The 15,556-nt window shown below is 41.0% G+C and overlaps 1 long non-coding RNA gene across 2 annotated transcripts in view; it reads right to left on the minus strand.

Annotated features, from left to right (window-relative positions):
* LOC116529732 overlaps nucleotides 1-8,124 on the minus strand; it is a 164,136-nt gene extending 156,012 nt beyond the window's left edge. Inside the window, exon 1 of one of the 2 annotated variants that reach the window (XR_004259636.1) lies at nucleotides 7,807-8,124. This is a non-coding gene — a long non-coding RNA (uncharacterized LOC116529732). The remainder of the gene's footprint in view (nucleotides 1-7,806) is intronic. The other variant, XR_004259635.1, reaches the window with a different exon arrangement.
* Nucleotides 8,125-15,556: the final 7,432 nt, after the last annotated feature.

Below are 15,556 nucleotides of genomic sequence, written 5' to 3' on the forward strand. Positions count from 1 at the left end.
TGCCTGAGTTCTCAAATGACTAGGAATGAGGATGGAAAACGTGCGTCTGCCACCGTGTGCCTGTACGCGAATCAGTAGAGCCCTATGAGACTGTGTTTACGTGTACAGACCTACGCATGAAACAAGACTTTTAGAAAATACGCATATTCTTATTCCATATAATGTACTGTTTACATTTCCTGTTTCCTTTTTTACTTTTTAATGCTCATCTCTGTCCACAAAACTGATTGCGTAACCTAGCAATGAGTTACAACTTTACTTTTAAAACACTGACGTACACAATAATAAGGGCATTACAGTGAGTTCTCGGAATAATAATAGTGTCATAAAACTAAGAACTGTAAACCAGACCCAAGCACAGACAGCCGACCTGAGAAAAAGCTCTCTCTTGTGCTCCTTCTCCCAAAGAGACACATCCTCGGGGAATTACCAGGAGTCTGGGTCTACTCCTCGCACGTGATTCTGACCTCAACAGCACTTCCGGACAGTGAACTTTTCACCCCCACTTCTGCCCTAGCCTGTCAGACCGAGGCCAGAACTCAAGCAGGAAATGATATGCTGCTTGCTTAAGCAGAAAGGATATTTTAAAACATAAAGGAACATTGCTAAGCATTCCTTAAACACATTCAAACGGGACGTAAATATACATAAAAAAGATCCTTCCCTTTTGAAATGGAAAGTTGGAAGGTATAAAGACGGCAGAAGTGCTAAGGACCAAAATAATAAAATGGAAAAAACTTGAAAACAGGAGTAGGTCACACCGACTTCAAGGAAGCAGGAAGCTAAACGTGTGTAGGAGGAGATGCTGTATAAGGGACTAGAAAAGTCAATGGGCTCTTTCCAGTGCTAAGTTCAGTAAATAGAAATTAAAAGCAAACAAAACCTTCTATTGTGAATGCTGTCTTTTGAGGGCAGCTTTAGGTCCTCTTCCTATCAGAAGCTCTTATCAGAAAACATTTATTGGCCAATACAGAAAACAGCAAATTTTAAGTATTTAAACAGGACTCCACACTTCTGAACTTAATGGGGGGGGTTGCTTCTGGGCTAACTGAGGTACAGCAAAAAGTGGGGTGTGGAACTCTTTTTCTATCTTTGCAGCTGTGCCCAAGTGGAGAGATGAAAGGCAGTGGCCAGTTTGCAAGGCAGAGCGTACGGGGTCTGCAGGCGGAGGCAGGCAGTGGCCCTGGACACGGTGCTCCCTGAAGGACGGCTTCTGTTCAGCAACACTCAAGAGCCAGCTGGATCAGCCTGGGTTTGAAGCAGACATCGACCTAGAGCTACGATCAACTGCTTGTAAAACAGAATGAAGTTAGAAGAGGTGACTTAAAAGAAAACAAGCAAAAAACTAAAAAGAACTACATTTCCTAGAATTCATATAACGAAAGTGAGAAGAAATACAATCTCTACATGGAGAGGAGTGGCTTTTGGTCTATAGGCTAGATAAACAGTTGCAGATAAAGAGGGTGAACACAGAGCAAAACAAGCAGGCCATAACAGGTATACCAAGAAAGGAAGGCTAGAGGAACGGTGAAGCTGTTTTAGTATATGTGTCACTTAGTGGCCCTGAAACGATCGGTGTCCACAAAGTACACATGCAATGTTAAAGAGAATGGACAGCTTTTTAAAAAATTTTTGATGAAAATGTAGCAAGAGAACAGTTATTCAAAAAGCCATCTTTTATTGAAAAGGCTCTTGACAATACACAATTGCTAATCCTTACACCAACTCTGCAAGGTAAGTGATATCACCTTTTACACATGAAGAAACAGACCATCATCCATGCTACGAAAGGTCCTGAGGGCTACATGGGAATAAGAGGCACAGCCAAGATTTGAGCCTAAGGATTTCTGATTTCAAACTATCTTTCTGTTCAGCATACTGACCCTCGAAAAGTATACGCAGGTGAAAACTGATTAAGCAAGACATCAGAAAGAATTTTCTCCACTTAAAAACGCTAAAATGAATTAAACATTGGTGGTGTAAACTAGCAATGTCAATTTCCTGCTTTTAATAATGGTACTGCAGATATTAAAGACAGTATCACTGGGAACGCTGGATGAAGGGTACATGAGAACTCTATATAATTTTTGTACCTCCTTGCAGCCAAAGATTCCTTTAAACTTAAAAGTTTCTTTTTTAAATAAGGGAATAAACTTTCTGGAAAGTTACACAGCATCTTTTTCCTTTGGATGTATTTTTTTTAAAAAAAAAAAAAAAGCTAATTCTCAGTTGTCTGCAGTAACCGAAATACTGCAAGAAATAAAATGATATTAAATCCCTTCAACTCTCATTCAATTTTAATAAACTTTTATTAAGTGAATATTAATGAAGTACATGGTACTGTATAATTTCATCTATATAAATTCGTGTGTTCCCACATTAAAGGTTTTCTCATTTTTGTCTCTGTCTACCATGCTGACATCCAGGAACCAAGGAAATGCAGCTACTGGTAATATCTAAATTGAACATCATGAAGCTGAAATGCCTACCTGACATTAAAAGAATATTTGATAAGAAAATTCACTTTTTTATCTTAAGAATTATGGAACTACTTTTTTTCAGTAAATATGACAATTTTGAAAGAGTAATCATTTACCGAATGTTTTCTATCTGTCATTAAATTCACTTACTATCAGCACTACAGTGTAAAAATGGATCTTCTCGCTTTCTAAATAAGGAAAGCTAGATTCTTAGAGATTACTTTGCAAAGCCATGCCACTATTAAACGGTAAAATGAGGATTCAAATTCAAATCCTTAAACATGACACACATCTCACTATCTTTACGCAACCTCACTTTCATTCCTACTCTTAAAAGGCATCTATTATATCCTTTACCAACCAAACCTTCATGGCAAAATATCTGTTCTAAGTACATTTACACATTTTTAAAAAAATTCTCAATATTCATTCCTGGCTCCTATTTAAAGTTAAAGTTTGTTACTGAAGCTGAAGAAAAATCTTACAAGAATGAAAGAAATGCAAGTGGTATTCCAAGTAACAATATGTGCATGTGCAAGTAGGAACCATGAGGAGAGCATCTGCCAAATCCATTTTGGCCTCATTTGATACTATCTCACTGATCTGGGTCCAACTTACATTTGTTTCTCTCTTTCTTTCCCTCCCCAATTTCCGCGTCGTTCCAGAAGCATATAAAAACCATAGCAAAGAAGCTGGATAGAATTTCCAAGAATACACTGAAAACACTGTCAAATAAGGGAATGGCGATCTAGTCCAAATGTTAACTTCAATTAAGAAAAATCTAAAATGCTAAAACAAATCTTTCTGGAATTGGGAAAAAGAGAAACAACAGTATCTAAATATTGATTGTAAAAATCAATAGATTTGTGGGGAGAAAGTCTCAAAAGAACTAATTAAATATGCCTTTGAATCTGTACTTACGCACAGGGCACTATAATTTAGTATGAGTCAGCCTTCAAGCCGGATGCGCTTTTTAATTCAAACTTATATTTAAAGTCTTTAATTATGTTTAATCCCACTTCTAGCTTTTGTTCCCCAGCACTGATCCCTATCTGTTCAACCCTGATGCAAATGAATCTCAGATTTCGGATACTTACAGTATAACACCATCAGAATGGGGCATCATTTTTGAAGATCCATAAACTATGATACTGTTCTTGACTTCTATCTGCACATGAAATCTTTAAAGTCTAATCTATCTAATTGGTCTTTTTTTTTTTTTTCTTTTTTTTTTTTTTTTTTTTTTGAGATGGAGTCTCACTCTGTCACCCAGGTTGGAGTGCAATGGCATGATCTCAACTCACTGCAACCTCTGCCTCCTAGGTTCAAGCAATTCTCCTGCCTCAGTCTTCTAAACAGCTGGGATTATAGGCACCTGCCACCACGCCTGGATAATTTTTGTATTTTTAGTAGAGATGGGGTTTCACCATATTGGCCAGGCTGGTCTCGAACTCATGACCTTGTGATCTACCTGCCTTGGTCTCCCAAAGTGCTGGGATAACAGGCATGAGCCACTACACCCAGCTGGTATTTCTTTTTTTAAAAGAAATAGTCGGTTCCTAATCAGTCATGCTTTTAAAAGATCAAAGTAAAAATGACTAATTGATTTATACATTTAAAATCACCTCAGCATTTTCCCCTTATGGTGATATTTTATAGCAGCCCTAATTTCTTTCCTTCCACCTTCTTGGTGAATTAAGGGACAGCACCATAGCTGTGAAGAATAAATAACTTTATAAAAAGTCAAACACATAGGCTAAAAAATCCTGTCTTCTATTTCTAACTAGATATCAACTAACAAATAATACCAATGAATATTTTCATTCTTGTATTTAGGAACTTAGGTAATAATCCTACGAAGTCTAGTCTGCAAGTCGCCTGTCATCCCACCCCTGACAAAAGGAGAAGACTAAATAACTGTCTGTGACAAGCATCACGTTAGGAAATATCACAGGAATATTGTGGTAGCCTATCTAACAGGTTCACACGCTAATGGAGGAGATAAATTTAACAGACAATGATGATTCAGTGTGATGCAGGATGTTCCAGGACAAGGACAGGGTGCCTGAGAAATATACAGGAGAGACTGATATGCTTTGGCTGTGTCCCCACCCAAATCTCATCTTGAATTGTACCTCCCATAATTCCCACGTGTTTCATTGAGAGAGATCCGGTGGGAGAAAACTGAATTATGGGGGCTGTTTCCACCATACTGTTCTCATGATAGTGAATATGTCTCACAAGATCCGATGGTTTTTACACAGGGAAACCCCTTTTGTTTGGCTCTCTCGTTCTCTCTTGCCGCCGCCATGTAAGAAGTGCCTTTTGCCTTCCACCATGATTGGGAGGCCTCCCCAGCCACATGGAACTGTGAGTCCATTAAACCTCTTTTTCTTTACAAATTACCCAGTCTCAGGTATGTCCTTATTGACAGTGTGAAAATGGACTAATACAGGGACATTTAACACAATCTGAAGAGAAAGGATTTTAGGGAGTTCAGAAGAATTTCTCAAAGGAAGTGACATCCAAAAGAGACTAGAAATAAGTAACCACTTTACGTCCACTAGGATGGCGATATTTAAAAAGACTGACGATAACCAGTAATGGGAAGGATACAGAGAAATGGGAAACCTCATACACTGCTGGGGAGAATGTAAAAGGGTACAGCCAGTTGGGAGGACAGTTCACCAGTTCCTCAAAATGTTAGCACTGAATTACCCTATGGCCCAGAAATGACACTCCTTAATATATAACAAAGAGGACTGAAAACATACGTCCACACAAAAGCCTCTACATGAATGTTCATAGCAACATTACTCTCAACAGCCAAAAAGGAGAAACAATTCAAATGTCTCTCAGCTGATGAATCAATAAACAAAATGTGCTCCGTTCCAAAATGGACTGTTATTCGGTCATAAAAAAGACAAAAATAGTAATTCATGCTACCACATGTATAAACATGGACAAACCTTGAAAACTTATGCTAAGTGGGAAAAGCCAGATACAAAATATTACAAATTATATTATATTCCATTTACATAAAATGTCCAAAAAAGGCAAATCCTTAGATACAGAAAGCAGATTAGTGGTGTCCAGGGGCTGAGGAGGAAATGGGGAACACCCTACGAATGGTATGGGGCTTCTCGCTGATGTGATGAAAACATTCTGAAATTAGATGAAATTAGATCATGGAATTTTAGATTAAGAATAGTCATGCAATTTTGTGAATATACTAAAAAATGACTGAATTTTACATGTTAAAATGGTACATTGTGTGGCATATGAATAATCTCTTGATTAAAAAAGAGAAAAAATAATAGTATGTGAAAATATTGAACAAAGGAATCAAAAGGAAGAAAAAGAAGGGGAAAGTGACAAAAATGATAGCTGATAAGGAGAAAGGAGAAACTGAGGTGGGCTGCAGCACAAGGAAGACACAGGCTCCACAGCAGGTAGGAGGGGGAAGATCCAGAGCAGGAAGGAGGAGGCGGGTCCCAGAGCAGGAAGGAGGTGGGAGACCCCAGAAGAAGGAGGCAGGTTCCAGAGCAGGAAGGGCGTGGCCAGTTCCAGACAAGGAAGGAGGAGGCAGATCCCAGTGCAAGATGGAGGAGAAGGCAGGTTCCAGAGCAGGAAGCGGGAGGCTGGTTCCAGAACAGGAAGGGGGAGCTGGTTCCAGAGCAGGAAGGAGGAGAAGGCAGGTTCCAGAGCAGAGAGGAGGAGCTGGGTTCCAGAGCAGGAAGGTTCCAGAGCAAATCCCAGTGGAAGATGAAGGAAAAGGGAGGTTCCAGACCAAGAAAGGGGAGGTGTTTCCAGAGCAGGAACGTGGAGGTGGGTTATGGCAGTTTCCAAGCAGGAAGGAGGTGGCAGGCTGCAGAACAGGAAGAAGGAGGTGGTTCCGAAGCAGGATGAAGGAGGTGGGTTTCAGCAGTTTCAGAGCAGGAAGAAGGAGGCAGCTCCGAAGCAGGAGAAGAAGGAACCAAGTGGGGTTGCGACGTGCTCTGCCTTCCACCGGTGACAAAGCACAGGATGCGGGTGCAGGCTGACTATGCGGGCCTGCAGGCAAACTTCGAGGGAGTTGATATCTTAAGCTTGTTTTCTGACTGGCAGTAACTGGCACGTTGGAGGCATAGAAAGTTCGAGGTGAATGGAGGACGTGAAGAACAGGAGACACAGACTGATGAGAAAATAGGCCAGTTATTGGAAGTTTCCCACCATTTAAAAACAACAACATCCATGTTTAACACTACAAAATAATTCACTTAGGAACAGGGGCATCTCAAGAGAGGTTTTCTCCACGGTCCAGTCTCCTGGCTCCAGGCAGCAGCCTTAGTGCCTGCTGGCTTTCACAGAAACGTGCACCTTTCTCAAGAGTTTCCTGTTCAGCTCACCAACTGCTCTACGCCTGCAGCAGGCTGTTTCTTAGTTTATTTGTTTCCTCAGATTTTAAGATTATTTCAACACCTGGCTACTGTAGATATCAAAAATGGGTATGAGACCAGGTGCGGTGGGTCACACCTGTAATCCCAGCAATTTGGGAGATGAGGCGGGAGGATCGCTTGAGCCCACGAGTTTCAGAACAGCCTGGGTAACATACTGAAAGGCCCGTTCTGTTTTAAAAAATGGAAAAAAAGGCCAGGCATGGTGGCTCACGCCCGTCATCTCAGCACTTTGGGAGGCCGAGGCGGGCAGATCACACGGTCAGGAGTTCGAGACCAGCCTGACCAACATAGTGAAACTTCATCTGTATTGAAAATACAAAAATCAGCCAGGCGTGGTGGCATGCACCTGTAATCCCAGCTACTCAGGAGGCTGAGGCAGGAGAATCACTTGAACCTGGGAGGTGGAGGTTGCAGTGAGCTGAGACCGCACCACTGCACTCCAACCTGGTGACAGAGCAAGACTCTGTCTCAAAAAAATCAGCCAGATGTGGTGGCATGTGCCTGCAATCCCAGCTACTTGGGAGGCTGAGGCGAGGGGGTCACTTGAGTCTAGGAGTTTAACGCTGTGGTGAGCTAGGATAGTGCCACTGCACTGCAGCCCATTTAACAGAGCGAGATCCTGACTACAAAATCTGAAAAAAATAAATGGATGTGAAGATGCTTATTATGACACTTTTCATAACCGTAAGGGAAAACAAGCTTTCTCCTCATTCATTATATCTCATTTTTCTCTGTTTCTAATAGAAAGCATTTCATAATTTTTTTCTACATCAAGAAGCCAGAATTCTATTTGATATGTTCTACATATTAAGACATGTTAATGATCTTTATTTTCTATGCTTTGGTAATAAGCAATTCATACTTAAATGAATAAAATTAGCTTTTACCTTCAGTTGGTAAAGTTGACCTCAAGTCTGAGCTGAAGATTTTCTCAGAAACTTTCAAATCAAGATCTTGCTCTCCATGGATAAGAATAATGGAGTGACTACCAGCAGATTTTAACCTACAGAAAAGGCAATGATTTATTAGAACTTTGTGTGAAGGAAAGGTGTTGTGTAGTTATTACTAAATCACATAAACATACCAAGTCTCCAAATAGTACTAAAGATTTTTATTTCTAATCATTAGACAAATACATACCAGTTAACATTTTTTGAAAGATTCCTGTATTGCTGGTATTTTTTCACATGTAACCATATTTTTTTTTTTTTTTTTTTTTTTTTTTGAGTCAGCGTCTCACTCTGTCGCCTAGGCTAGAGTATAATGGCATGATCTCAACTCGCTGAAAACTCTTCCTCCTGGGTTCAAGTGATTCTCCTGTCTCAGCCTCTCGAGTAGCTGGGACTACAGGTGCCCGCCACCATACCCAGCTAATTTTTGTGTTTTTAGTAGAGACAGGGTTTTGCCATGTTGGTCAGGCTGGTCTCAAACTCCTGACCTCATGTGATCCGCCCAACTCAGCCTCCCAAAGTGCTAGGATTACAGGTATGAGACACCAAGCCCGTCCCACATTGGTTTCTTATCACTGATGTCATTTTGCAGATGAAGAAAATAGAACATAGCTAGTCAATGACAGTGTCACGATTTGTACCCAGGGATTCTGGCTCTAGGTTCTGAGTTCTTAATCACAGAACAACCTTAACACACTGTCTTGACACATGTCCATATGCTCTAGGAAAGAGTTTTAAAAGTTAGATGGTCTGAGGAATCCTAGACGGTTTATTCCCATTTGATTGTTAGTGCTTCCCAAAATATATAAATGCCATTTAAAATTCAAAATACTACAGTCAGGGTGAGATAGTAACAAGAGACTGAATCAAGGGGAGACAAACTGGGTATTTCAGACAGAGGACCAAGCAATAGGCTATGTGTTAACCATGTATCGGAAACTCTCCTCTGCCTAAAAACTTATGCTTTTAGGCTGGATGACCACAAATGTGCCTCTAGACCTAAAAAAGAAAGGATTCACTGTGAAACCCTTGACCTCCTCCACCACCAATCCGTTTCCTTCTTTCTGAATAGTCATTCATTACCCATTCTTCTAGGCTTTCAACTCAACCTCTCTCTTCTCTTTCTGCCAATTGGTCTCTTCTTTCACTTTACACTTTATTAATGCAGGTCTAGTCTAGACAATTCAGCATTTATTAGGATAACAGACAACTATTTATTAGATTTATTATCTATTTATTAGATAACTATTAGGTTCCTTTGAACCTTTTTAGAAACGAAGCAAAGAATGAAGAAATAAAAACACACAATGCTCAATATTCTCCAAGTATCATATATGATCAACTATCATGAGCTTGACCGGAGCCCTTTCAGGAAAAGGAACAGGCTGGAGAGCCGGGAGAGAGTGGTAGGGTGCTGGGTGCATGGTGGACAGCACTGATGAGCAGAGCCGCTCCCTCCGTCAGGGATATTCCGTGTTTGCTAACCCAGTGTGCTGCCTACATTTACTTACACTTGCAAATAAGTAAACATGTTGAGATTCAATATGTGAACTTGAAACAAGGCCTGCAGTCAGTATATTTTCTAGGTATTTCTGCCAAAGTAAACATTTTTCCTTGGATCTTGACTCTCTCATTCTCCAATCTTCTTTGCTTTGTATTTTGCTTTGATCCTGTTGTTTCTGCTCTCCTTGAACATTTAAAATGTGTGCCTTTCCCCATATAAAGAGTAAAGAAACTCTAAGGTGTGCGTGGGCGTGGAAGCTGGCTTTGCAAATAAGAAAGCATCCTGAAGGATCAGTATACGGTGTTAGTATCCAAAAGCAATGGCATCACTGCCTTTCTATCATCAGAGTGTGAGGAGGAATCAAATTGCCAACAAATTGCCGTATGAAATTTCTCTTAGCCTAACCTAAAGTTTCCCTAACCTTTCCTACACAATGTTTTTTTTTTTTTTTGCTTTGGAAATGTCCTTTATTAGTTATTTATTTTTAATTTGACTTAAAGTTCCAGCGTTGAACGTGCAGGTTTGTTACATAGGTATACATGCGTCATGGTGGTTTGCCGCACCTATCAACCCATCATCTGGGTGTTTTTTGTGTGTTTTTTCTTGAGACAGAGTCTTGCACCGTCGCCCGGGCTGCCATGCAGTGGTGTGATCTCAGCTCACTGCAAGCTCCGCCTCCCAGGTTCAAAAACTCTCCTGCCTCAGCCTCCCAAGTAGCTGGGATTACAGGTGCCTGCCACCATGACTGGCTAATTTTTTGTATTTTTAGTAGAGATAGGGTTTCACTATGTTGGCCAGGCTGGTCTCGAACACCTGACCTCATGATCCACCCCACCGCGACTGCCCAAAGTACTGGGATTATAGGTATGAGCCACTGTGCTCGGCCTGTCATCTAGCTTTTAAGCCCTGCATGCGTTAGGTATTTGTCCTAATGCTCTCCCTCCCCTTTCCCCCACCCCCTGACAGGCCCTGGTGTGTGATGTCCCCTCTCTGTGCTACACAGATTATACCTACACAGTAACAGCAGCCGCAGCAGCAATGATAACATATAATGAGGGTGACAACAACGACGTAGCATTTACTCTAAGCCAGTTCTCTTCTCAGCACTCTACCGGTAGTTATTGTTGTTGTTGTGACAGAATCTTGCTCTGTCACCAGGTTGGAGTGCAGTGGCGCCATCTCAGCTCACTGCAACCTCTGCCTCCAGGGTTCAAGCAATTCCCCTGCCTCAGCCTCCCAACGAGCTGGGACTACAGGCGCACGCCACCACGCTCAGCTAATTTTTTGTATTTTTAGTAGAGATGGGGTTTCACCGTGTTGGCCAGGATGGCCTTGATCTCCTGACCTCGTGATCCGCCCACCTTGGCCTTCAAAAGTGCTGGGATGATAGGCGTGAGCCACCGCGCCTGGCCTCTACTGGTACTAACCAGATGGTCTGTACGATAGCCACTTGAGATAGGTACCACTGTTACCTACATTTTATAGATGACATGAGAAACAGAGAGGTTAGTTCACTTGCTCAGTCACACACTAGTAAGTGGTGGAGGCAGGATTTGTGCTCAGGCAGCACGACTCCAGAACACCAACTCATAATCCCGTTATTCTAAAATGCCTCATAAATATCTTAACAATGGCCTTACGACACTCCAAAATCCCAACTATTTTCCCAGTCAAATCAAAATTTCTGTAATTACGCAAATAACACATGTCCAGAAAAGTCCCTGTCTCATAAAACTATATTCTTCTCTGCACAATAATCACAAACAGAACTAAAAGTCTAATTATTACACCCTGTAAGAATCTTACAAAGTCCAGAATAAAAAAGAAGTCAGAAACTATTCCTTTCAACTTTGTAAAATGAAGTAAAAACTAAAAACTAAGCTTTCCTGTATAAATTATGTCTTTTTATTTCAAATTAATTTCAAGCTTCCAGGAATGTTGTACAAGCTGTTCAAAGAACTCTCATGCACAACAAAGCCACAGGAAAAAAAAAAAAAAAAAAAAAAAAAAGAACTCTCATGTACCCTTCACCCAGAGACTCCAATTCGAGGTAGGCCAACTTTTCCAGTAATGCTCTTTCCAGTCAAAGGATCCATTTCAGGATCACACTTTCTATCTACTTGTCATCTCTCTTCAGTCTCTTTTGATCTGGAACAGTATCCTTCACCTTCACCAACTTTCTATTATGGAAGGCAGCAGGTTAATTATTTTGTAAAATGCCCCTGAACTGGGATTAAAGAGATTTTCTCACGAAAAGATCTGAAGATGGCATTGTTTGGAAGTGATGCTGTGTTCTTCTCATTGCATCCCATCAAGTGACACAGAATGCTGTGTGTCCATCACTGCTGATGAGACCTTTGATCACCTAAGACTGTGTCTTCCACGTGTCTCCAGTAAAACTCCTGTGTTTCCCCTTAAAATGCGTAAGGATTTGTGGACAGATACCTGATGGTTATATAAAGATTCTGATCCTCATCCAACTTTCATTCAGTAGTGTTAGCATCCGCTGATGCTTCTTACCTAAATTAATGATTATGGCGATGACTGCCAAATGGGAATCTCTCCAATTCCAGAATTCCTTCTATGTATCGGACAGCATTCTATTTTAAGGCAGAACTTTCTCCTCTCCCCACACTTTCATGCATTTATTTCTTTATACCAATGTGGATTCATGCATTTCTTGTTTAGTATGATATAATCCATAATTATCATTATTATTTTGGTGCTTGAATTGTTTCAGGTTTCACATGGGTTTAGAGAGAATCCCTTCAAGCTGACTGCTGTGTCCCTGTGGTATCTCCCATTATTAAGAGTTTCTGAATCTTCTGTCACAAGACATTCAGGGCTCATCTTGTACCTTTTCTGTCCCAGCTCTAGAACCACACATTTTTTTCAAAGACCCATAGTTGCTTGAAGCAAAAACTGGAATTTACAAACTATAATCTGGGTAGCAAATGTGCTCATGTTTATTGGGCTTTCACTGCATCCTGGCCCTTTCAGTAAGCAGAGTTAGGAAATGGATATGGGGGGTGTGTGTGTGCGTGTGCGTGTGTGTGTGTGTGTGTGTGTGTGTGTATCCATTTATTCATAGACATGCATATACTTTAATGTTTATATTATTTCTATACTGAAATTTCTATATCTGTAAAATTTCTACATATTGAAATCCACACATTCGCAATGAAACCTTAAATTTCTATCCACGATACAGGGTTCAATCTAGCTCTCCCCATTTTTATATCTGTAACTGTTCGTTCACAGTAAGAAGTCTGACTCCCATTACCTTCAATCTAGTTACTTATTCACCCTGATAAGTCTCCTTGCTCAGACCTGCTTAATGGCTTTTGACAAACCGAAGGAAAAAATGAAGGAGGACAGAAGGGGGAAAAGCAGTATCAATTATTTAAGAATTAATAATCTATTTATGATCAGAATACACTCAGGCTAAATTATCAACACAGCAGCTCACTCCCTGGCCATAGCAGATACCAGAGTTTAAAATAAGTCTTCCAATGGCTTGTCGTCTTTCAATGTCTACAGGACACACAACTGTTCACATCTTTACTTCAAAAATTTTTTGATGTATATAGTATTGGATAATACATACTTTAAGAATGATGTGTGGCTTTTTCAGAACAGATCAAAGAAATTCTAGTATATCTTTACTGAACAACCCTCCCCATCATAGTGAAGATGGGGAAAGCGGGGCACAGAAGGGTCACAGGTCTTGCTCAGGGTTCTGGAATTAATCAGCAGCAAAGAAAAATCCAAGCCTTGAGCTGCTGACTTTCCAGATCATTATGCAATGATACCTTTGAAAATATTTTCCAAAAGCAAAACATTTTTTTTTCCAGACAGAGTCTCACTCTATCACTCAGGCTGGAGTGCAGTGGCGCAATCATTAGTTCACTGCAGCCTGGAATTCCTGGGATCAAACAATCTTTCCACATCAGCCTCCCAAGTAGCTGGGACCACAGGCACATGCCACCATACCCAGCTAATTTAAGGAAAAAAAATTTTTGTAGAGATAGGAGTCTCACTATGTTATCCAGGCTGGTCTCAAACTCCTGGCCTTGGGCAACCTTCCCACCTCAGCCTCCCAAAGTGCTGGGATGACAAACATGAGCACCATCGTGCCTGGCCAAAACATATCATTTTAAAATACAACCACTGAGAAGTATGTCATGTCATAAGCACCCATGAGAAAAATGTATAGGCATGAATGTAGCAAGCTTACTTCAAACCACTAGAGGAAACAGTACCTTCCATGAGAACATTAATAGAAGCAGTCAAATGCTTAACTATAAAAATAGTGCGCAGAACCAGAAACTGTTCCTTACTTTAGTATTCTGTAACTTTCTCCAAGTCATCATAATAGCATCCATCAACAGAGTACTATAGCTATGAAGAAACACAAAATAGACACAATAAGACCCACCAACCTCCTAAGCGTACTGGGAAGATCAAGACAGTGCTTGTGAAAATGCTGTCCCTGGGGCATGCTATACAATTACAACTGGCTCCTTTCCCCTTGATGTAAACAGAGAGCTTCTCTTCAGAAGCTGATTGAACCAACGCGGTAGGACGGTTTCCACTCTGGCCCCCGGTTCATTTACATTAAGCATATCACTTAGCATCAGTCAAGCTTTTGGTGTCGTAATTTTCCCTGAAAGAGGAATTAAATCCCTGCCCTGCCGATCCCTGAAGAAGACAAGCACCTCTGGAGTGGGGGTGATGAGGCTGGGCTTTGTCATCAGTATAAGTTCTAACCCTGCTCCACCATTACTGAGCTGGATGGCCTCAGGTAGGAGAAGGTCCATGAACTCTAAGCCTCCATCTCTCATCTGTAAAGTGGAGACAATGACACCTAAGTTCTCAGAGCTGGTGTGCAAATTAAATGAGAAAAAGGTATGCAAAGTGATTCACACAAAATCCAGTACCCCATTTGATAAATGAAGACTCCCGTGTCATCGCCACCCTCATCATGCTGCCACCACCACTGTCTCCATCATGGGAGTCATCCATAGTAATATTCAGTCCTTCGAGTCACTCGCAACGCATAGCAGAGGAAAGGGAAAGCTTATTTCAAATGTGCTATAGTCATTAGAATGGACAGAATGCTCTGGCCCCGAAAATTCCTATGTTGAAATCCTATCCCCCAGTGTGATGGTATCAGGAGGTTGTGCCTCTGGGAAGTGATCAGGGCATGAGGGTGGAGTCCTCATGAACGGAATTAGTTCCCTTATCAAAGAGACCCAGAAAGCTCTCACTTTCTGCCACATGAGGATACAAGAAGTTGACAATCTGCAACCACGAAGAAGGCCCTCATCAGAACCCAAGCGCGCTGACACCCTGAGCTCAGACTTTCAGCTTCCCGAACTGTCAAAAATAAATTTCTCCTGTTTATAAGCAACACACCCTAGGGTGCTTAGTTATAGCTGTCCGAACCCACTCAGGCAGTCATAAATACAACAGAGCTCATTTTATATTTGCAAGAGAACACGTGGGCAAATCTTGAAGCACTTCCTTGTCTTTCTGGATTGGGCCTCATACAATGCTGAAGGATGGTCCCAGTTTCTAGTTAGTCTCCCCCAGGATATTGGATGTGGTCGGTTCCCCCAAACATCTTGGGTGTAAGAGGCAAAATTCATCATATGAAATGTGATAGCTTGACACTTTACCACACAGGAGCTAATTAAAGATACAATTTCAGACTAGAATTAAAAAAATAAAGCAATGAGTTACTTTTATGAGAAGGGGGAAAGTGATAAAACTCTTAAAAGATTTAAAACAGACTTAGGGACATAAACAGTCTTCAGGCAGGCCAAAAACGGTGGCCATCTTTTCTTGAAGCATAACTCCTGGCAAACTGAAGCTTGTTATTACTTAATGCTTAGGTTTTGAAACTGGTTTTTTTTTTCTTCCCAGAAATATTACACACACACACACACACACACACACACACACCCTGGTGTTCCATGAAATACCAGGTGCACTGTGGCTTTCACCCTGTTTTAAAAGAAAAAAAAATCTATTGTCAGTCATGAGCTTCAGCCTAGCCTGTCAAGCAGGAATTAAAATCTCTTTAAAAAGAAGCTTTGCATGGTTCATGTGTCATGCTGACATGAGCTGGATCAGCTTACAGAAGGGGCCAGAGATAAGGTATCCAAAGGAGGTTAGAAG

The sequence above is a fragment of the Sapajus apella genome, unplaced genomic scaffold (genome assembly GCF_009761245.1).
Source record: "Sapajus apella isolate SASKATOON/1434 unplaced genomic scaffold, GSC_monkey_1.0 scaffold63, whole genome shotgun sequence".
NCBI lineage: Eukaryota > Metazoa > Chordata > Mammalia > Primates > Cebidae > Sapajus > Sapajus apella.